We start from the raw sequence: 23,180 nt of genomic DNA, 5'->3' as shown, positions 1-23,180 counted from the left end.
CTATATTATTCAGCAACCTTGGTCACTAATGGATTATTGGGTTTATTGGTTGATAATGTGAGCTCCCTGTCTTTCTGTCTTTCTTTTTCCTCTCCCCCCGCCCCCACCCCCACTCTTTGCTCATTTTTGGCTGAATCTCACTCATTCTTATTTATTCATTTCCCTCTATTTTTATTTTATTTGGTCCAGGTTTGAGTGATGGCTGCTTTAGACTTCTGTCAGTATAGCCCCATATCAAACCCTTAAAATGATGATGCTCTAAAAAGAAGCCCAATTAGAAAGAATTCCCTGTGGTCCCTATTAGAATTCCCCGCCCCTATTAGATAATGGGCGGAGTCCAGTGGCGATTGTTGAGACGTCTATTTGCTGAGTTTTTTGTTGCGGTGACTTTTGGTTGAAGGGCAGTTTTAGAGAACCAAGTGCAGTTGTGTCCCCGGTGTGCCGTGGGGGTCAGTCCCGTAGAATCCCCCTCCATACTCCTGTCCCAGTCGGTCTTGCTATTCCTGGGATTATTTGCACCCAAAGCTACCAGTTGCTGATAATTAGCACTGTGACACTGCTTCTCGGTTTTTCTTCCCAATAAAAATGTGTTGCGCCCGCCTCGCCAGCAAGGAAGACGCGGCAACCGGAGTTCTTCTGACAGTGCTTTAATGGGGTTCCCTTTAGACTTACATGATGCGGAAGACCCAGCCCGGCAGCACGCAGGCTGCTATATACCCTAGAAGCACAACCCCTAAGCTGGGATAGGCCGCTCAGCTGTCGAGCCGCCAAAGCATTGGTCCATAGTAGGATCCTTCATTTGCATGCTTGCGCCACAGGGTAACCGACAATTGCGCGTGCGCTGAACTTGTTTACTGCTCTAGGCAAAGCCGGAAACAGGCGCCATCTTGTAATGGCATTGACACCGCGCCCCACAAAAATGGATGAGAGAGGTAGGTACAGCCCAAATTGATCGAAAGAAGGAGAAACAACAAAAAACTAAGTGTAGTGAAGAACTCTGAGTATGAAAGTTTACATTTTGAGCCATATTAAAACAACGAAAAGAGGTGGTTTCCAACTTTCCGAGTTTTTTAAACCATTAACAACTTTCTATTAAAAATGGCAAACTTTTATGAGGAAATGAAGTTGTAATCCGTGAACTGTCTGAAGATGCGCTGGGCTTCCTGGAGGCGGAGGTCTTTGTCACCAGACCCCAAGCAGAGTGCGATTGCTGGAAAATGTGGAATAACTCGGACATGTGATGGAAAGTTAGGGATGATGGCACTTCAAATCTTGTCCAGTCTTTAGGTTCCATATGTTTATGACATAAGAAAGCACGATTTTGATACATTTTTAAAGGGAAATAATTTTAAACAGTAAGAAGAATTTAGGGAGATTAGGTCAACCTTGGAGGCCACAAACACTTATTTTTTCTGCATATTACTTCCTCTCTGGGCCCCGGCAAAGCCAGTGCAGTCAGGCTTTCCTGAATGCTTTTCCTCGGTATTGCTGAGCCGTGCACGTGCACTCGGCCCCAATGCAGGGTTGACTCTCAGGTGCCCCCGAAAAGAGAAGAAATGAAGGGAGCCAGATTCTGAGAAAAGATCTTCATCCGATCCTCAACACTTGAAAAATCTACTCACACATTTCCCACATTCCCCTGAAACCCACCTGCAAAACCTCTTTTCTGACCTCGTATCTTGCTCCAGTTCCCAATTCCTCCCATGCTGGGGGGCCAGCGTGGCTGCTGCTGCTTCAGACCCGAGGGTCTGGGTTGGTCCTATTTTGTTTTTGTTTTTTGTTTGTTTGTTGTTTTGGTTTTTTTGAAACAGAGGCTTGCTCTGTTGCCCAGGCCAGAGTGCTGTGGTGTCAGCCTAGCTCACAGCAACCTCAAACTCCTGGGCTCAAGCAATCTTCCTGCCTCAGCCTCCCAAGTAGCTGGGACTATAGGCATGTGCCACCATGCCCGGCTAATTTTTTCCATATATTTTTAGTTGTCCAGCTAATTTATTTCTTTTCTTTCTTTCTTTCTTTCTTTCTTTCTTTCTTTCTTTCTTTCTTTCTTTCTGTCTTTCTTTCTGTCTTTCTTTCTGTCTTTCTTTCTGTCTTTCCCTCCCTTCCTTCCTTCCTTCCTTCCTTCCTTCCTTCCTTCCTTCCTTCCTTCCTTCCTTCCTTCCTTCCTTCCTTCCTTCCTTCCTTCCTTCCTCTCTTTCTCTTTTTCTCTCTTTCTTTCCTTCTTTCTTTCTTTCTTTTTAGTAGGGTCTCACTCTTGCTCAGTCTGGTCTTGAACTCCTGACCTCGAGCTTTCTTCCTGCCTCAGCCTCCCAAGAGTGCTAGGATTACAGGCATGAGCCACCACGCCCAGCCTTGTTTGTCCTGTTTTTGTTAATTAATATGACTTATTTCTTTGAGCATTTTTAGGATTTCAGAAAATTCGAGCAGAAAGTATAGATGATTTCCATATACCCACTCACCCCTCTGCGTGCACAATTTTCCTGCTATGAAGGTCTGACATTAGTGCGTACATCCATTATAACTGATGAGCCAATATTGATATATGATTATTAAGTAAAGTGAGCAGTTCACATTAGGTTTCACTTTGCATTGTCACATTCTATGGGTTTTGACAATACGTAATAGCGTGTATCCGCAGTTACAATGTCGTATACAACAGTTCCCTGCCCTAAAAGTCCTCTGTTCACTACCTATTCACCCCTGCCTGACCCCAAGCCCTGGAAACCACTGATCTTTTTACTGCCTTTATGATAGACATTATATTTATATATATTTTCAGAATGTCACATTTTTTCCCCAGAATGTCATTTTATAAAATATCACATCCTCAAATAACATGCCTTTTCTAGAATGTCATATCCTTGGATCCTTGCATGTCAACACACAATATGTACCCTTTCCAGACATGCTTCGTTCACATAGCAATGCGCATTTAAGTCTCCATGTCTTTTCATGACTTGATAGCTCCTTTCTTTTTATCGTTGAATAATGTTCCGCTGTCTGAGTGTACCACCGTTTATCCATTCGGCACTCCTGAAGGACATCTTGGTTGCTTCCAAGTTTCGGCAATTATGAGTCAAGCTACTATAAACATCCTGTGCAGGTTTTTGTGTGGACACACAGTCTCAGTTCATGGGTAGATATCCGGGAGCCTGAGTGCTGGGTGGTTGGTATGGCAACAGTATGCTGTCTTCCAAAGTGGCTGTGACATTCTGCATTCCCGCCAGCAATGAATAAGAGTTCCTGTGGCTCCACATCCTCACCAGCATCGAGTGTTGTCAGATTAGAGATTTTAGCCACTCTAGTAGGTGTGCAGTAGTGTCTCATTTTGCCTGTCTTTGCAATTCCTTATGACGTTGAGCATCTTATCATGTGCATATTTGCCATTGCTGTTTGTCCTTTTATTATCATTGCCCATGTTGGGGCCCCTCTGTAACCAGGCCCAAGACTCCTGGTGTCTCTAGAAAGCCAGCACATGAGGCTGCGCTGGGCAACGGTGGTCATCCCCAGAGAGATGTTAGTGGGAACATCTCTAGAGTGCCGTGGCGTCAGCCTAGCTCACAGCAGCCTCAAACTCCTGGGCTCAAGCGATCCTCCCGCCTCAGCCTCCCGAGTATCTGGGACTACAGGCATGCACCACCATGCCCGGCTAATTTTTTCTATATATTTTTAGTTGTCCAGCTAATTTCTTTCTATTTTTGTTTTGTTTTGTTTTTTAGTAGAGACAGGCTCTCACTCTTGCTCAGGCTGGTCTTGAACTCCTGACCTTGAGCGACCCTCCTGCCTCGGCCTCCCAAGAGTGCTAGGGTTACAGGCGTGAGCCACTGTGCCCGGCTTTGTGGGGAGTGGAGGAAGAAGAGGACAAGTGAAATTGTATGGGATGGTTAGAATGGCCAGGACACTTTTTAAAGCTTTTTACTTACATTTTTCTTTTTTAGTGTCATGACAATTGTGCTCGGTAGATGTTGCTATCCCCATTTTATAAGTAAATAATCCAAAGTTGAAATTAAGTAGCTTACCTAAATTGCATAATGCCCAAGTACTATGGTTGGGTTTCAGATTCTTATCCGTCTTATTCTACAGTCCATCCTCTTTCCACTATAACATATGCTTTTGTAGGGGCAGAAGGCCCGAGGGAGGAATGCCCTCCCTGTTTTTGCTTCCTCTTCCCGACTTCTCTTGGGGTACCAGAGGGGAGAGGGCCCTCGGAGGATGGGCTGATGTCTGGGGCAGAGGCTAGGGTGTGGAGCACACAGGGCCAACGGATCTTACACTAGGACTGGGAGGGTGCCACAAGCTATCACAGCCAGAGCTTGTACAAACTGCAAATTATCTGTAGCTTCTCCACTGCGTCTCTGCACAATTAACACCAACTGCCTAGCCCAAAAAGCTCCCTGCTAAGCTGGGGCGGGGTGGAGGGAGTAAACCAGGAAAGAGCATTGCCCCAAAGCCACTCCTCCCAAGAAAAGTGAATGTTCAGGTGCAGTCAATACCTGTCTCCATGTCCCAGGCCTGGAGGCACAGGATGAAGGCACATTCTCTCTTCCTCCCACCCCTAATCAGCATGAGGTCACTGGTGCAAAATATCCCACTGCCCAGGGGAGCGCCAGTGAATGCCGCCTTCCCATGGAGGTGCAGAGGGGCTGGAAGTAGCTCTAGAGGCTCCTGGAAACAGGAAGCCAACCTGCTGGACCAGCCGGGAGCAGACCGTAGCTCCCGGGGACACTGACTCCTCCTCAGGGCCCAGCTCCCTGCTTGCTCCTGCTGCCTCACCCAGCCTGGCACTGATTTGTTGTTTGTTTGAACATGACAGTGATGTGTTTACCTAATTAGAAGATGTCAGAGTGCCCCAATCTGTAGTTGGGATTTCCTGACGAATCATATATACCCACCTAGGAGAAGCAACCTCAGTCTATGGGGAGGCAAAAGAAGCTCTTGGGACTCACGTTCCTGCCACCCCCTTGTGCATTCCAGAGGTCTGGCCACAGCCCTTTGGCCTTTCTGTGCCTTGATTTCCCCTTATGTAAAAGACAAGAAAACCGTACAACCTAATTCCCTTCCTGCCCTCCCACCAGAACCAAACATGTCACGCTGCTTGCGCTTCTCAGAGGTGACAAACAATATCAGTGGAAACTGCTTCCTATAGGGGAGCAATTTCTGTTTACATATGTGATGCCCACCCCCTGCAGAAATGCTGGCTGCCCTGTGACCTGGCTGGGTTACCTGGAGAATGTCACCACCACGGCTTCCACCCTCCTCTGCCAAGGGAACAGATTTGCTGCCTGCTCTGAGGACAAATCCTTTAGCAGAGGTAATCCCTGGCATGGGTTCTCTGAGAAAAAAAGAAAAAAAAAAAAAAAGGTAAGAAAGAAAAGGCTGCCTCTAAATCAGGGCCTGGGCAGTTACAGCAAAAACAACCTGGTTGCAGGCTTTAGAGCGATGGGCCGACATGAAGTCAACATTCTTCTTGATCTCTGCCCTGCACGGACACTTACGAATGGAATCCTGCCGTAGTAAACATGAAAGTGGGGGAGGGACTCGTGATAAAATGCCCCTGGTACACTTCAGCGACAAAACCACCTAGGCATCTAGGCATGGAATGGGTTTGCCCGTGGAGGTTCAAAATCAGGGTGGACCAGAGAGAGCAAAGGCCCCTTTTATACTCTGATTCCACTTGGCTCCCAGGTGGCCAGCGCTGTGATTTCCCTGCTCAGAACCCCTCTCAGTGACTAAGGAGGAAAAAGGGGTGTGGCTGGCAGGGGTCTGCGAACCCCGCCTGGGAATTGCTCAGCAGCCGATGTCCCCAGCAGCCTGACCTGACAGCAAGTCAGCACGTGGTGGCAGCCAGGGTCCCGGCGGTCATCTGGCGGGAGCTGCGGGCTGCTCCACCCTCCGTCCTGCCTCCGCTGCCCGTGAGCAGACAGGAGCCCCTCAGGATGCTCTGCGCGACTGCCCTTTGTGTCCCGTCAAGTTCGTCTGTCTCCCCTCTTTCCCGCCCCACCCCGCGACAACTCCACCACTCGGTGTGTCAGGGAATGAAGCACACACACAAACTGACCTCGGGAGACGACAGGTGAAGCTTTAGGAAAGCAAGGGCTTGGCCAGGGAATGGCAGTTTACAGGCCTGGCTTATGCTACCCGGGCATGAGCTGGCCTAGCTGAATTAGGAGCTCGCCGAGTTTCTCCAGCAAGGAGCCGGGCTCGGGAAGGAGGCTCGGGGATGACACGGGGAGCCTGAAATGAGGACGTGAAGCCCTGCTGTAGGATGCATGGCTTTTAAATTACATTTCCACGGAAAGGAAGCGAATTCATCTACAAAATGAGCCGCTTACCTCCCACCTGTCAGGTTGTCCTTCGCCCTTGATGGTGCGGTCCATCCCGCTCCACGGCATGGCGTGCATGGTGCGTAAGAGGGACTGACTGCAGTTTTGGAAACGGGAGAAAAATCACCCACTTCTGCTCCTCCAGCCTCGATCCCAAACATGGTTTTCCAGGCCCGGCACTCATTTGCAGTTTACATCTACGTCGGACAGCCGGGGGCAAAGTACTCACTGTCTACACCCTCCGGGTTCAAAACACTGGTTCCGAGCGTCCCTGACTCAGTTCTGGGTCAGAACATGTATCTGCAGTTGGGCTTCCTTCTCCCTAAAAATTCCCACCCCTAAAAGTATTCCAGTGGTGTTTCTGCCATGTAGACCGAGCCTCAGAAAATGAGCCAGATCACTGGATAGATAGAGTAGTAATGGGTTTTCATCTCCCAAACACTTCCTGTGATCAGTTTTCCCATGTTACTCCAATACCCTATAGTAAATAAATAAATAGAATTACATAATATTTGTGGAGATCCTAAGCCTAGAATATTTAAAAAAAAAAACAACAACAGTTCTAAAAAGTTATGCACAATCATAAAGACAAAACTATCCTGGCAACCTTAGGTTCTGAAATCAACTGGGAATCTCAACTTGAAATGCAGTCACTTCTGAGTGGTATATGTTTTACAACCAAAGACTTAACTCTTGTCATCCATTTCTGCCCCCAAAACTGAGACACGCTGGTGGTATTCTGGAAAGCAAGGAATTCTGGAATCTTTGGAAGACGGCTGCCTTGGATTCTCACCCTGAATCTGTGGATTACCAACTTGTGTTGCCTTTGGCAAAAACCTTGAAGAGTCTCAGTTTCCAAAATTGTGCAACAAAGATAATGATGCCTATGATTAAGCTATAAATGCTAAGTACATAGATGTTGTTAATAATAATATAGCCATCATCATTAATAGCGCCATTATTAATTATAAGATGCTCTTTCAAATAAAAGGAAAGTCACAACTGAGGTTTTTAAGAAAATGAAACGGAAGATGGAATCTATTCCTCAAGTTTAGACTTTCCCCAGGTCATCCTGATCTATCTATTGGCAATAAATGTCAGGATTGGAGGAAAGAACACCCCATAAAGAATGTTAAATAAGCAGGACTACAATTTCAAAATTCACATAAATTAGACCAAAAAAGTGCAAAAAGACATAGAAGTACAGAGGATCTCCCTTAGTCAACGCTGCCAAAAATACTATTATGTATTCACCCAACTGGAGTTCCTTCTAACAAACTGCCACCGAGCATATGGCTACGTTGGGCAATTTTTCATTATTCCGGAGTGTGTCTGCAGTCCCATGTCGGTAAACTCCATCTGTATCTCTGTCAATGGAAGAAATTTCCATCAGGAAATATCAGCAGGCATCAGGGAAAGACCTTTCCAATTTTACTGAGATCGAAGGAAGTAACTGCAGGGTTCCCCTCTCCCGCCTCCCTTTTCCCCCCAACTTCAGCCAAAAAATGTCTTGTTTTCTTTCCCGGAGATTATCCCATCACCCGCCCCTGCCCACTCGGGCCGAGTTCCTGGCCGGTCCCTGGCACGTGGCGCTGCACACGATGTACAAGCTGTGTTCTGGGTCACCCGGGGCCCTGCAAGTCCCCACTTTAGCGGGAGTAAAGACAGCAGGTGACAACGGCCCTCCCACCTCTCTTGGCTGCTACTGCAAAGACAAACAGCCCCGTAAGCTTTGTCGTTGTCGCTGCTGTTATTTTCATCCCTTCTCGCTGCACAGCGCCCATCAGAGAGGCAAAGATGCAGGCAGGATCTAACATCAAAGGCAGCGATGAGCATGCCCCTGGGAGCGGCACAGGAGCACTTGTGGAGGGTAGGGGCACAGGAGTGAGGGGGCGAGTGCAGAGGGAAGCCTGCACCAGGGGCTGGACGTGGGGCACAGGCATTTTTAGAAACGCCACTCTTGGGCTCCCTTCCCTGCATCTCACAGCTTGACCGCGATATCCCAGTTGCACACGGAACGGCGACCTCGCGACCGCTCCTTTCACACTGCTTCCCTGGTATTTTTCCCTGTTGGACTTACCCAGCCACCATGTTTAAAAGTTAAGTCATCGACTATGTGCTACTTTTAGAAAGCAGGCTCCGGGTGCAGAACTGCCCCCCTCCCTGCTCCCCTCATTCTCCTTCCCTCCTAAGAAGGGTAGAGCAATATAGCAGAGCCTAAATGGATCATATATTGACTTTTCTGGGGATGATTTCTGTGCATGCACATGTCAGCTTATAGGATGTATTTAGTTTTAAGTTTACTTGCATGCAGATGTAGCTGAAGGATCCACTTAACCCCCCAGTTAACCGTGCCGACAATACAGCCCTTCAATCTACCTGAGAAGCAGGCGGTGGAAAAACTCTCACCATTCTTAAAATCCCATCACTAACACAGGCCTCATGGGAATGGTGTTCGCAACGACTCTCATTGATTCAAGGACCTCCCACCAATTATCTTTGGACTTCATAGAACCCATAAGCTATTAAAAACTAATTGTAATTCTCCCTGAGTCAGATACAATGGAAAGAAAGATACTTGGAGTTGGATTTTGTGAGCTTATCTATTGGAAAAAATATGCAGCCCCGAGAAAACGTTATTTAGCCAATGACGGCACGCACTTACGTATATGCATCTATAAATCTCTGCCAGCAAAGGACAGCACAGGCCTTAAGACCCTGTGCAGGGTGTCCAAGTTCCCACCATGCAGGGAACTTGTCAGGCCCATGAATTGGATGGAGGACAGAGGAGAACATCAGGCCAAGCCTAACAGCTGAAGCGCCTTCAACTAGAATACTGACTTCCCATTGCCCTGGCCCAAAGCATGTCCTGTCATTTTTCCACAGCTCCCACATCATTTTGGCAAAGTGACATGAAACTGCTCCCAAAGTCTGATCTATTTTTATAGCTAGCTATCCATCTACATGTCTCCAAAGTCCATAAGATAATAAATATAAATGCATTTTTATTTTTATCGGTTCAAATTCTACCCTCTCCCTTTTAAGGTCCAGCTCTTTCAGTTTGGAAACAACTTCTCCTTCCTCTGAGCAAGCAGGGTGCTCTCTGTTTACGTCTCCTGGTGTGCTTATCTCTTTCTGTCTTATGATCCGTTCATTTACATTCATGTCTATTTCCGCCGGTAGAATATTCCATTTCTGGAGGACACACAATCCATAGCTGTTCCTTCCCTCTACTTGCACAGCACCTAGTTTTCTTTAACACCTCAAAGGCACCCCATAAATGTTGGCTGGATGTGTGAATGAATAAACAACTTTTTTAATTATGCCAAAATAAATACGAAGCATCGCGTACAGAAAAATTGCGTGTTCTCTTCACGCAGGGGGACGCGAGATGACAGTGTGATGGAGAGAAGGCTTGGCCTGGGTGTGCGTGGGAAACCAAACACAAGGAGCTCAAAGAGAACAGACTGCAAAGTTCCAAGCTCTCTTCCGTCTGCAGCCTTCCTTTCTCCTGAGATCACTTCTTGCCGCAGTGATGTAGGGCTCGCGCTGCTCACTGGGATGCACAATCCATCTTCAGGAGCCCATGGTCACAAGAAGATGGGGAGAGGAAAGGAAAAAATTCCTAAGCACATTGCTCCGTTGGCTTTGATCGCCAGCCAAGGCCGTCCACCTGCAAACATCCCCGGCTATCACATTCCCTCCTCGCTGGCCGATAACGAAGATAATTGTTTCATTCACTTTGTCAAAGCTGAAATGAAAAGAGGGCAAAGCAAAATGATGCCGTCGTAAATCACGGGGCTGAGACAGCAAAAGAGGGACAAGATAGCGACTTCATTAAGGGTTATGTATTGTGCCATTAAGTTGGCAGGGGGGGTCACCTTTCGTGTCACACCCGGCCTCTGTGATGCATTGCCAGCTCTTCTTTCCAATAAAATTAAAGGGAGATGTAAAACTGATTAGGGCCATGTTTGCTTCAGCCCGTGGCAAAGGGAATGGTACAGGGAATAATTGATATAAGATTGCGACTGATGCATAATGGCAGCAATTTCTCTTCCTGGTCATTTCATTGCTGACCTTGCCCATTAAAATAAGCCCAGCTGCCTTGGAGAAAGAGACACTTCATTCGCCATCGCCCCGCAGCCCCATGGCAGTCCCCATTCTCCCCTGACCGCTGGCCCACACCAAACAACACGGCTAGAAACCGTGCACGCCGAGGTTTCGGGGGTGGGGGGTGGCAAGCCCCTTGCAGCCACTGTTGACGTGTGTCTCAACTCCTGGCCTCCCCACTTGGTGGCTGCAGACAACTCTATGCATCGCTCATTTTCAGCTCCTGCCAGGCCGATACTCAGGATGTTGGCCTGCCTGTTCTGAGCCTGAGACTGACAACACGAGAGCCTGCCGGTGTGTTTTGTCACTGCCGAGGCACAGAGGCTGCTACAAGCATAAGGAGACTGACTTCTTCCTCCCCATCATAAATCGTGTCTTACAAATGCTGTACGGACTCAACAATTTAGACCATCTCCAGGAGCCACACTTTATCCATTGTGTAATCAACAAATATTTATTAGAAGCCTATTAAGTACCAAGTGCCGTGCTAAACATTGAGGGCAGGCAGTTATATACTTGGTGTATGGGCTCCCCTGAACTCTCCCATTGCAATCTGATCCCTTATGTTGGAGGTGTTTAGGTGCTATGAGTGGGTCCCTCACAAATGGCTTGGCGCCTTCCTCCTGGGAGTGAGTGGATTCTCTCTCTTAGTTTCTGCAAGAACTGCTGGTTGAAAAGAGCCTGCCGTCTCCCTTCTCTCTCTCTCTCTCTCTCTCTTGCTCCCTCTTTCTTGCCGTGTGATCTGTGCACAGTTCCCTGCTCACCTTCTGCCATGAGGGGGGTCGCCAGAGCCCTCACTGGACCCGTATGCTGGCGCTATGCTTCCTGTACAACCCGCAGAACCCTGAGCCCAGCAGACCTCTTTTCTTTATGAGTGACCCAGCTTCGGGCGTTCTGTTACAGCACCACAAACAGACCAAGACAGGTGGTTATGCCCGCACCTTCAGGGGACTCACAGCCGAGTGGCACTTTCCGCTGGGATCGTATGGACATTTGAGCACATTTGCTGAATGTCTGCTACGTGCCAAGCACTATTCTGTGTGGTTTACTCACATCAACCCATTTAATCTCCATAACGACAAGAGAGTGCTATGGTTATCCCCATTTCACAGATGGGGAAACAGAGGAAGGCAGAGGCTCGTCCTTGGCCTTGGGATCCGCGGTGAGTAAATAGAGGAAGCAGTGTCTCAAAGGCTGTGAGCCGAAGCCAGGAACCAAACCTGAAGGAAACTATTTTGCCCATATATTTATTTTTTTTTTTCTTAATCGCTTCTTTACCCTGGTGAAGTTGCTGATGTATTTTATCCGGCCTTCAAGAAGAGTGTGTCTTTATCAAATGGAATGCATGCCAGATTTCTGTTTTCCTGTGAGTTAGAACTGCCAACGAAAATGTCATGTATGGTCCAGCTAATAAACATCTATTAATAACATCACATGGTTTAAAATCCTGTAGGGTTTTCTTTCTCTTTATTTTGCTTCATGTCTGAAGCTGGTGTTTCCGTGGCGTGCAGACGCAAGAAAACGGGCAGTGCTCACGGGTCCTCCCCACAGGTGTCATGTCTCAGCCGGTGGCTGGTGCCAAGGTCACGGCAAATAGCCGCGAAAAACGTCTGGCAAATGGGGCCCCGGGAAACAGTTCCTGCCATGACCCGGGCGTGTCCTGGGTGCCCGGCTCTGCCCCCCCAGATTCTCAGCATCGCTAAGAAGGGGAGCGGCCATCGTGACCCTGTGCGGTTCTCTTGCCGCCGTCTTCAGCCATCGCACCAGTTAAACACGCGTGTAAATGTGACCTCGTCGTCACAGTGACCTTGGCGACCCTGGAAGGAGACGCATTTATTTCAGACTCGCTTCCCGGAAGCTTGCAGCCTCGATCTGCCTGACTGCCTGTCTGTCTGTCTGTCCGACGGTCTGCCTTTGTCCCTCCCACTTCCTGGGCCCTGATGGAGCCCAGGGGTGGCAGCAGGTCTGGGCGGGGAGACCGTGAACGACACATCAGGGACCCTCTGCCAAGAAGGCAGTCACACCAGAAGCGGACCAAGTCAAAGCAGGCCATTTCCGGCACCCACCGCGTCTCAGCACGACCTCAGCAGGACCCCGCACCTGGGGAAAGGGTCCCAGCCTTTGTGTGAATGACGGCCGTGCGCCCGGTGCGGTCCGATGACTCGCGCAGAGTGGGATCGGAGCCCCCAACCGTCCACCCACAAACAGCAGATGAAATGCGAACGCCGTGAATGCACGAGGGACTGCCCTTCCAGTCCTCTCCCCGCCGCCCGTGCTCGCTCCCTCCCGCCATCCCCGCGCCCCGGACAGTCCGGCTGGGTCTACTCTGCCACCGCCCTGATGGTGGCCCGGCTGCAGCAATGACAGCGCCAGGCCAAGGGGACACCGGCAAACCTGAGGTTCCCCGTGACTCCTGGGACTTTTCCCGCACGGCGAGATAAAGAGAGAGAACCCTCTTCTTTGGCTCAACCACCAGAGTGGGCATTTTTTTTTTTTCATGAGTGTCGCACATATACAGGGTAAGTTCACAGCAATAAGAACGTATGGTCTTTACAACTTTTTTACGCGGTGAATGCTAGCGTCCTCCCTCTGCAGGCAACGAAGGAAGCCCAGGCTGGGAGACGCGCGTGGGGCCCCACAGCGCAGGGGACCCAGCGCTGGCCTGGAGGCAGGCTCTGCTGGCGGAGGGAAGGATTCCCGCTGCTCCGTGGGAGAATAGGGACACCGGTATAAGAGCGGCCTGCAAGCACAGCAGCTCACAGCATCGGCCACCCTGGCCTGCCCGAGGCCGCTCCCCACTAACAGGCCACGGAAGCAGGCAGGAGCCCCCGTCCCCTCCCACCTCTCCCCGTAACCGCCTTTAACGTTCTGGGGGGGGGGGGGGCAAGACCTCGCTTCCCCACCCTCCATCCGGGCGGGCAGGGCCCACTCGGCCTGGGACACGGAGGCAGCCGGGGACAGCAAAGCCCGAGGCTGGAAGGTGCCAAGGGCCTGTGGCTGGCACCGCCCCTTGGAAGCAACAGGGTTAGTGGAAGATGCTCATCGCTCAGATTCCCCATGAAAGAAATAGTGAACCGGCCTCGGATCCACCCCAGCCCGACTCTACCGTGTGGACAAGGAATGACCTCATTCAAAAAAAAAAAAAAATTAGGGAAGAAAATAGCCCAGATTGAAGGATTCATGATGAAATGGATGGAACCCTCATGGCAAGCTTCGAAGCTTCGAAGGAAACAAACTTTGTTACTCGGCCAACAGATGCAGGCTGTAACTCTGAGCAACGCACCAGGCTGGAGGAAGGGCGAGATGAACGAGAAGCTTCTCCTGCCCTGGGGGGTTCCCTCGGTGTCCCCCAACCCCTTACAGGAGAGAGTTGCCACACAGCAGTCCCGCCCCGAGCCAGCACCGGCCCCTGTCTCTGCTGAGTGCAGCGTGGTGGCAAGTCCCTGGGAACTGCTGCAGGGGACCTTCCCCTCCACCTGACTTAGCGTGCAGAAAGTGACCGTGGTCCATGAGGACAAAGATGCGGGTTTGGAGGCGGGAGTTGCTGTTCCCGGATGTGTGCTCTCCATGAGCGGTTTCTCCCCCCGCCTCTCAGTCCCCCTCTACGCTCGGGCCAGACCAAGAGTTTTCAGATTACGGTCACAGCTGTCTTGGTTTTTTTCTTTTTCTTTGCAGCATCTCAAAGTCCACCATGGGATCACTGGAGCCCAGGAGTTCAAGGCTGCGGAGAGCTCTGATCACCCCGCTGCACGCCAGCCCAGGCGACAGAGCCCGGACCTAGTCTCGAGAAAAAACAAAGAAGCAAACAAACAAAATCTCCCACGGGGTTTTGAGGAGGCTGAGTAGTGGGCTCCGCACCTTCCCACCTACCTCTGTTCTTCCTCCCCAGTAAGACTCAATATTGCATTTGGAGAAAGGGCTTCCCCTGGCCAAACAGAAACCGCTGAACAGGTTATCTGAGGCGCTTCACAGCTCTGATATTTTGTGGCATGTGATTGTTTTCTGTGATAGAAAGTCAACTCGCATGAGATTGGTGCTCACCTTAAAGCCCAGCAAGATTGTCTCCAAACTTCCCTCCCTGGGACTGTCTTTGTTCGGGAAACATCAGAGCCAGGCCCTTCTGTCTCCCACGCTCATGGGACTGACAGCGGCTCACTCATCCGACAAATATTTACCGAGAACCGCGATGGGCCGAGCGGTGTGCCAGCTGTTGGCTTAGCCTCTTCTCCAGAATTGGGCTTGTGGAAACTCCCCACCAGCCCAGGGCTCAGCAGCGCTCGGGGTCAGGCTGACCCGGGCTCCAGCACCGCCCGTCATCTGGGCGACAGCGGGAGGGTGCTTACTCTTCCCGTCCTCAGTTGCCCTGTCCCTAAGAGTCATTTTGTGGAGATCAATGGAAGCACACAATGGAATCAAAGAGTGCTCCCCCAAAAAGCCGATGATCGTGACCATTGCTGAGTTCAGTTGCTTACTGTTTCTCACCTGGGATAGCTCAGCTCTCTGCGAACGGGTCTCTGCCTTCCAGTGTTGCCCCTCCGCTCCATCCCCACTTCAGGCAGAGGGATCTTTCTCCATTCTTGTGCAAGCTTGAAGGCCAAATCCAAACGCCATCTCTTCCGTTAAGCCTTTCCCAATTCTCAGAAGCAAAATCAAGCTTCCATATCCCCAGAGCAGGGAGTCCTTAATCCATCGTGGCCGTTCCTTTGCTCGGCAAATACTCATCCGGGTGCCTAACAGGCGCCCGTTCCTGCTCCAAGCCCTGGTATGCAGCGGTGACACCCAGACCACTGCTGACACATGTCGTTCTCTGACCCCGGCCCCACAGGACAGGGCCGGCTCCCTGTCACATCCATCGTTCTGGCTAAATGGCTCCGCCGGGGCCTCCACGTGAGTTCTTTCAAAAGGCAGGGAAGGAGTGAGCCTGGTCGCTATGCCTGGGGTCACGGGATCTGCCCGAGTGGATGCACGAGAGCCTTTTTCGGACGGTGGTTTGGGAATCTGCAGGCAGGGGGCAAAATCTTGGGTTGGTTCTCAGTCTACCTACAGCCCAGAGCTCGGCTCCCGGCCTCTCTCCTCCCTGCATCTGCACCAGGAAGTAGGGTGAGTGGGGACGAGCAGAGTGGACTCAGTTATGTGACAGAGGTTCATGAAATGCTTACACTTGAAAATCCGACGACCGACCAGAGGCCGACAGAGACCCACTGGAACCTAAGAGGCCACCAGGTGCACACGCTCGGGGCCCCGTGGCTGTCCCAGCCTCTTGGACTAGGATCAGGCCCGTGGACAAGCTCCTGGGACGACTGCAGCTCCAGACTCTCCCAAGAGGATGTCAGCGGGATTTACGTTTGCGCCCAAGCCCCCTGTCACCTTCTGGCATTTGGAAAAGACGTCACAGGAGCCGGCCCGCCACGGGGGAATAGCAGCAAAAGTGGGGAGAGCCGAACAAAGAGAGCTCGCTGACAGGTGACCGGCCCTGTCCCCGGAGGGCTTCGTCCACTCACACGCCTCTGCCATTTAAGGCAGAACCAGGGAACAAAAGAGAAGGGAATGTACTAAGTGGCTAGAATGTTACAAGCCCGAAATTTCACGATCAGCTTGTGCCATTGCCGGGAGGCGGTCACGGCAAGGAAGTTGGTGCAGCCTCCACGGGAACCCCGCCCCCCGAGGCCAGGGCAGGCCACAAGTCAAAGGCACGCAGTCGACAGGGGGGACGTGTGCGTGTGCATGCGTGTGTGCACGAGTCCGTGCGCCCTCTCACACACACACATACCACATACTCAGGGAGCGCTGTTTCAGGTCTACTATGTTTCCAGTGTCCTCCTTTAGCTAAATAACAGCTGGTAGTGAGTTTGGATAAAATGTCGCCACAGGCGGCTTAAAGCAGAGCAAAGCCAAGACCCACCCCCCACCCCAAAGCAGCTGGGCTTGGCCCACGGAGAGGCCACGTGGCCAGGCGGCATGGAGGCGGCACGGCAGCCTTGCTCTGCCCGGGAGGGCAAGGGGCACGGGGGGTCTCCCTGCTACTTCTGAAGGTGCCAGTGCTGCTCAACGAAACATTCTCCCGGAACTCTTTGGTCAGGAATGACGTCTGCACCTTTCGCCTGGCATGGTGCAGGCTCAGAACCAGCGCTTCCCTGGGACTTCGGTGGGTAGGGAATGAAGGCAAATGACGTCCAAGGGGACGGGTTTCAGTAAGAAAAAACTGGGCTGAGTAGGGATGGGAGGAAGGGAGGAGAGGGGGTCAGAGGAGCCGAGACCGCTACGTTGTCTAAGTCCCTTCTTCCTCTGCAAAACACAAGAGCTACGGAGGAGACCCAAGACACAGGTCTGTCCGCAGGGAGCCCCGAGCCACAGCGGAGGGACAGCAAGTGTACACGTGGCTGTGAACACAAACAGCACCGGTCACCAACGCAGCACGGAGAAAGTGCTGGCAGCCAAAGGGACCCCAGTAAGGGGCAGCTCAGGACACAGTGTGCGTGTCAACAGGCAATCGCCCCAGATGGTGATGAGGGTGGGGCGCCTTTATGCTGGACTGCGGCAAGAGGGCACGTGGCTCAGTGAAGTCCGGCCACCCGCATGGGTGCCACCAAGCCTCCCTCCCAGGCGGCAGGAGGCCAGCTGGGACCCCCGGCTTCCCAACGGGCCCCTCCCCGGCCCTCCCCTTGCCCGCCCCACAGACTCGGAGAGCCCGGTGCTGATATCAGAAGGATTTTTCTTAATGTCTTCATATAGATGAGTTAATGTAAGGGCTTTCCAACATAAGCATGTTTTTCTGTTCCTTCTCCCTGACCTTGGCATTTTCTTTCTCCATTCCAGGCTCAGCGCTGTCCTGTGGCCAGGCTTGCCTCTCATTTGTCAATGTTATTATTGAATTTTCAAATGCCAGTAGTACACATAAATCAATGGCTTTCTTCTCCCTACTGGCATATCCCTGCCACATGTGGTCATTCATTTTTTTAATAAGTCCTCCTCTCCTTTCACCCATTTATAAAAATGCATCTTGTTCCCCCACCGCCGTCCATCACTCGCTGAGCCCGGCTATTTGTTGCCCCTGAGTGCTTATTCATCAACGTTTTCAAAAGCAAAATCACTCTTCGCCTCCTGCTCTTATTGTGCCATCAATCTTGACCAGAGGATCAATAAACTTCGCTTTTGCAATTCCCACCCACCCCCCCTGCAGCTGACTCTCTCCAAAGTGCAGTCTTTTTATTTACATTTTTAACTGAACATCAGCACAGGGGGGACGGCCGTGTCAGGGAAGCGAAGAGCTTTCATTTGCTCCCAAGGCGGCAATAACCATCCATGCATCGGTCATTTAACACGGTAACCCAGTGAAATTGATACTCGACTCTTCCCTGCCCGGGGTCCACCCGCGTAAATCATAACCCGAGGAAACAAAAGCCGGGCCGGGCGGTGCATCTTGCAGGCAGCTCTGCAGACAAGGAAAGAGGCAGAGTGACTCAACCCCAGCCCCTGTCTGCTTGGAGGAGAGGCAACGCTGGTTTCCAGGAATTTCTTTGCATTGTTTTTATATGTGTTAGGGGGAAAATTAAAATGAAAGGGTCTGGAGTGAAGGCTGAATTTTAAACGGGCAGACATATAAGGCCAGGCTTGCAAAAAGGGCCTTGAATTGACTGGCTCATTAAATCTCCTCGATGCTTGTAGACACGTCAGGTTCACGGGGCTCTTGCCTGCTGTCAATGCTTGCAGCGGGTTGCAGCAAAGCCCCAACCGCACAGCTCCAGGGAGACAAAGCGAGCTGCCTATGACGTCAGAGGGAATTTTTTCTTTTTTTTTTTACACCACTCTAAGAGCACTTCCTCAAGGCTGAACTTAAACAGGTAAGATAATATAGATTGGACAACCCAACATGCCATGAAGATTAAAGCATTTTGGCTTGTTTTTGCCATTTCTATTTAAATTGTCAAACTCCTTTAGGGCTTCCAGATGGTCTGGCTGGTTAGGCTAGTCAGGAAGTTTGCCAGGCGACCACGAAGACCTATAAAATGTCGACGGCGCCCTCTCTCCCGCCACCAGTGCTCTCGGCTTCATGTAGAATCGTACCGGCTAAAAGAAGTTGGAAGAGGGATCTAGACTTTCGCAGACCTACTCTGCTCCAGGTGTTCTGCAGACACTATCGTGCGGACCCGTACAGCCACTCACCAGGCCGGTTTTGTGTCCGCGTTTTCAAGGATGGGTCCATTGCCACACAGAGATTGAGTTACTTGCCTGAGCCGTAAAAGTAGAACGTAGCCCTGTCTTGTCTGATTCCAAAGCCAGGCGTTTTCAGGGCCCGGTGTCAACCCGAGGCCTCAGGAGTCATCTGACTCGGGTGTGGGGAGTGTCTCATCTGATCTCAGAGGACAGGGTCCTTCTCCACCCCCAGAGCCGTCAGACTCCGGTTGCAGAGTTTGGTGATGAAGGACGTTCAGGGTCGCAGAGGCAGAGCGGCTCCCGGGTCCTGGCGGCTGGGACCCAGCAGGGCTGGGGGACGCAGTGCCCTAGGTGACAAGGCATCTGTGTCCAAGTCGCAGCAGAGTGGCCGCTGCTCCAGGAAGTCCCTTCCCCTTGCCGAGCCTGAGCGTCCTCGGCTCTCCCTGCAGGGCCTCCACCCCACCGGCGTTTTCCGTGGCGGGGCAGTGGCCCGCAAGACACGGAGCTGACCAGAGAGGGCGCTGCTGGAAACGAAGCCCTAACTGTCCTCAGCTCTGCGGGCCGACAGGACAGCACCTGGCTCAGACGGCTCGCGGTGGGCGCTTGGCGGATACCCGGGGACTTCCCTCTTTCATGCCCTCGTCTGTGATAGGGGAGTCGTAAGATTTGGTTAAGACACAGCTTAGGAGGCTCTAGATTTCTGGGTTTCATGGGGAAGCAAAGCTTCAAGATAAAACTATGAAAAAAAGTAAAATAGTTTGAGCCTAACATAGCGTCGCCAACTTTTTATCTGGCTAAATAAAAGCATTGAAAACAATGACGATCTGCCGTTACCATGATATCACAAAGAAAGAACATTTTAATTCCCCAAAATGTGAAAAGGGGGTAATTACCAGGGACAGGCACTGGCCCACAGACTACTGTTTGGAATAACTGGGGTCCACTTATCAGGGTGGCACTGACAACCCCACCTCCGAATTATTGCCCGTATGCACAGTACACGGCTCAATAACTGGACATACACGCATTGTCCTGTGGGTTTTATTTATTTATTTTTTTATTATTAAGTACATAAATCTCTGTCCCTTCAGTGAGAAAATGCAGTCCTTAAATACTGAGACCACGTCTTACCTTAGGTTTTTCATCACCAGCTAAAATTAATCTTGTCGTCGGGCGGTGTGGAGATCTGAGGGTGATCCCGTTGACAACGTGGCTAAGCTGAGCAGACGGTGAGAGTGGGCCGAGGCGGGAGCAGCGTGTCCCCGAGGGTCACGTCAGGGGAACCTGTGTGCCGTGCAGGCGGCCAGACCCGGAGCGTGGGCACAGCCCGAGGGCAGCTCCTGGGGCCACTTCCCTTCCCCGGGGAGCCCAGAGCTGGAGCGTGGCTAGACACAGCTGCACGGGGAACGCGGACCCTAGAGAAAAACGGAGGTTCTGACCAGGGAATTCTAGAAACACCACTGCCAGCCCCTGCTCCCCTCGTGAGGGCGTGAGGGGCAGCGTAGAGATGAGCGAGACTCTCAGGCCATTGACCCAGGCTCCAACATGGCTGGCGGAAGGTGCTGGCTCTTCAGCTGTGGGCGCCTCCAAGTTAATCCCAGGAAGGGCTGTAGGAAATGCACAACTTTGCCTAAGCACCGGCCAAGCTGTTGATCTCGGGCTGCTTCGGTCCTGGGCACCGGGCTTACGCAACTTCGACTGTTCTGCTAACAGGCCAGAAATAAACAGCAAGGAGTGGCTGGTGATCTCTAAAGCCAGCTCCCCTGCAAGGGGAAGGGAGAGGACGCCAAGGGGCCGAGGGAGGAAGTGCCGTGCCGAGATAATAAGTCCGAACCCAAATCTCCAACATTTTGTGGTTTGACACTTAATTGATTAACTAATTTGAGGCAGCAAGATTCAGTGTTCCCGCAGATGAGTGTCGGAAGGGGTGGTCACAGCCGAAGCTCCCGTCGTCTCCGAAGAGTGTGGCGGCTGCAGCTCCACACAGGCCAAACCTGCAGCAAAGCCCACATATTACAGCTCAGAGATACAAAAGGCTTTTTTTTTTTTTTTTTTTTTGGAACACGGCCCTTTTCGGCTCTGCGTGCCAGGATTGCTCTGGAAAGGTCATTCGGTGCCTTATCAGCATAGACAAAATCCCCTGCCTGTAATGTATGTGTTTATTCTCAAATTAAATATATTAATGTATTATTTGTTCTTAAAATGTCATGGAATAGATAGTGAGCTTAGCCCTCCTGGCAGACCTTTGAAGCTTAAAGAGTAATGTAATAATAGTACATTAATCCATAGGCCGTTCACTCCTCTCCCTGCGGAGGCTCCGGCCCCTGGTACGGGCTCCAGAATGCCAGATCTACCGCGCATGCTTGCAGGAGTCTGTTCCTTTAACAACGGGAGGCTTGCTGGAGGGGGGGGTCCCAGGGAGGCCAAGGAAAGGCAGGTCCTTCTGTTATTTAAGTATAAAATAGTCCTACTACGACAGCCTTGAAAACAGGCAATGGCCTACGTGTCCCAGGGTCAAAAAGAATTTCGGGGAGAAATGGAGAGTGGGCCCCTAAGCAATAGGATTCTCTCTCTCTGCCAGTCTCCAAGCCCCCACGGGCGACACGGCTGAATGTGCTGTGTGATCCGAGCCGAGGGGTCAGACCAGCTCAAGACGCAGTCCGTGCAACTGCAGTCAACGCAAGCACACACGGTGCCAGGGCGGGGCCTGTGACAGGGGTGCTGCCAGCCCCAGGATGTTGGCAGTCTGAGGTAGGAAGGAGGGTAGGAGGTGGGAGCCTTTAACCGAAACACCCTTGTATCTGCTCCAGCAAAAAAAAAATAACACGGTCTGCTCAGGTGTTATTGAAATAATTTTACTTCCAACCTTGGCCCACTCTGCTCCTCTTGGCTCTGGCTTTGGTGGCCCCGATTCTGTTAGACCTTGGACTGGACCCTACTTGAATCCCAGTGACTTCCTGTCCAATGCCCCAGCCCGACAACTCCCTCTCTGTCTGCCTCTGACTTTGGACTCCCTGCCCGAGTTTCATGAGGGCTCCAGGCTGAACGCAGGTCTACACCTTCACCCCTGTAGCTAAGCTCAGCCTTCTCTGCACCAAGGAGCCGGATGTCTCAGATTGGGGTCCCCTGGAAACCGACTCTGAGGGGTGCAAGAGTATCAGGTGATCCCTGGAGACACGCCCAGAGGCCAGCCAGGAAAGGAGACTGGGCCTGAAAATAAGGCCTCTCGTTTCATCCAGTCCTGGAGCTTTAGACCTTGAAAAGCCTTGAGAGTCGCCCCAGACTGGGGGAAGGGGGTCAGGCCTTGCTACGCCTGCACTAGTCGGCCATTGACCACCCCCCTGGGGAAGGCACAACCCCGGGGGAAGCGGTTCCCGGAGCGGGGCTGTTCTCAGCAATGGAGCAGCTGTCAGCTGTCGGCAGGCAATGCTCCCAGCAGCTGGGGATGGACGCATCGGCCCAGAAGAAGGGCTCTGCCTGGGAGATGCATATAAGTCACATGTAGCCATCCCGTTGGGTCCCCCTGGATGACCCTTTTAGCCTTTTCGGGAAAAGTGAACCTACTTCCTAGTCCCACCCGCAGTTCCGGCCCTCTGCTGCCCTCTGGTGGCTCCTGCTACAACTGCCCCTGCAGTGCCTGAGGGCTGGTCCACGTTGACTAATGCGTGTCAACAGCAAGTTGGTGACTGCCAAGCTGTCCGTACAAGGACGCTGGCACTAGCAAGATGCTGAAATGTCACTGTCACTGAAGAAAGTCATCTCTCCCCTTTTAAATTCCACCCTGTTGGTCAAGAAACTGAATTCTGCCACTAGGCCTTCATCTGTTTAAGTCTTGAAAGACTCTGGGTATTTAGGAAGTTCCTGATCAAAATAAAATAGCCTTAGGAGGATGGCAACTTCATTTCTTCTTAAATAATCCCTTAGTAGCATTCGTTGAGAGCAAGATCTTTCAGGGACTAGAACATGAGATACAAGAGTAGATAGGAATCAAATGCAGACGGTCACCTCTTCTGAATTGCAGGGACTGCCCGAAGTTGATTGGATGACTTTGCAAACCGGAGGGAGTATCTGTCCTTCATGAGGCAACGTAGGTGATGCGGAGAGAACCCGAGGTTCAGAGTTATTGGATCTGGTTTCAAGTCCCAGCTCTGCCACTTATTGAGTCTGCTGTATTGATTGAATCACTTTTATCCAAGGATCAGTTTCTGCATCTGTAAAATGTGATAATACCTACTCAGCTGGTTGTTTGCAGGAGATTAAATCCGGCCCACATGTCAAAGCACACTGTGCAGGACTGTGTCGTTCTGTAGCTACCAGAGCTGTCAGAGACCAATTTTAAGACATTTTCCAGTGAACCGTAACATGCCCAGAGCACAAAGATAGTTGTGAGAGAGCACTGCAGACTTCAAGCTGACACAACCACTGCACCCTGGGTTCAGGGAAGGCCCTTCAGTGAGGAAAGGAATGCGGAAGAGATCTCCATGGGAGAGCTGCTGAAACACAGCGAGAGAAGTTTTTCAATCAACGGTGGGTTTCACACAGGTGAAGGCAGGAATGAAGTTAGGTCTTTGGGCTGGGTGTCTAGGTGTATAATCATTA

This window comes from Microcebus murinus, chromosome 24 (genome assembly GCF_040939455.1).
Source record: "Microcebus murinus isolate Inina chromosome 24, M.murinus_Inina_mat1.0, whole genome shotgun sequence".
NCBI lineage: Eukaryota > Metazoa > Chordata > Mammalia > Primates > Cheirogaleidae > Microcebus > Microcebus murinus.
The sequence above is the reverse complement of the archived record's forward strand: the minus strand, read 5'-3'. Positions refer to the sequence as shown.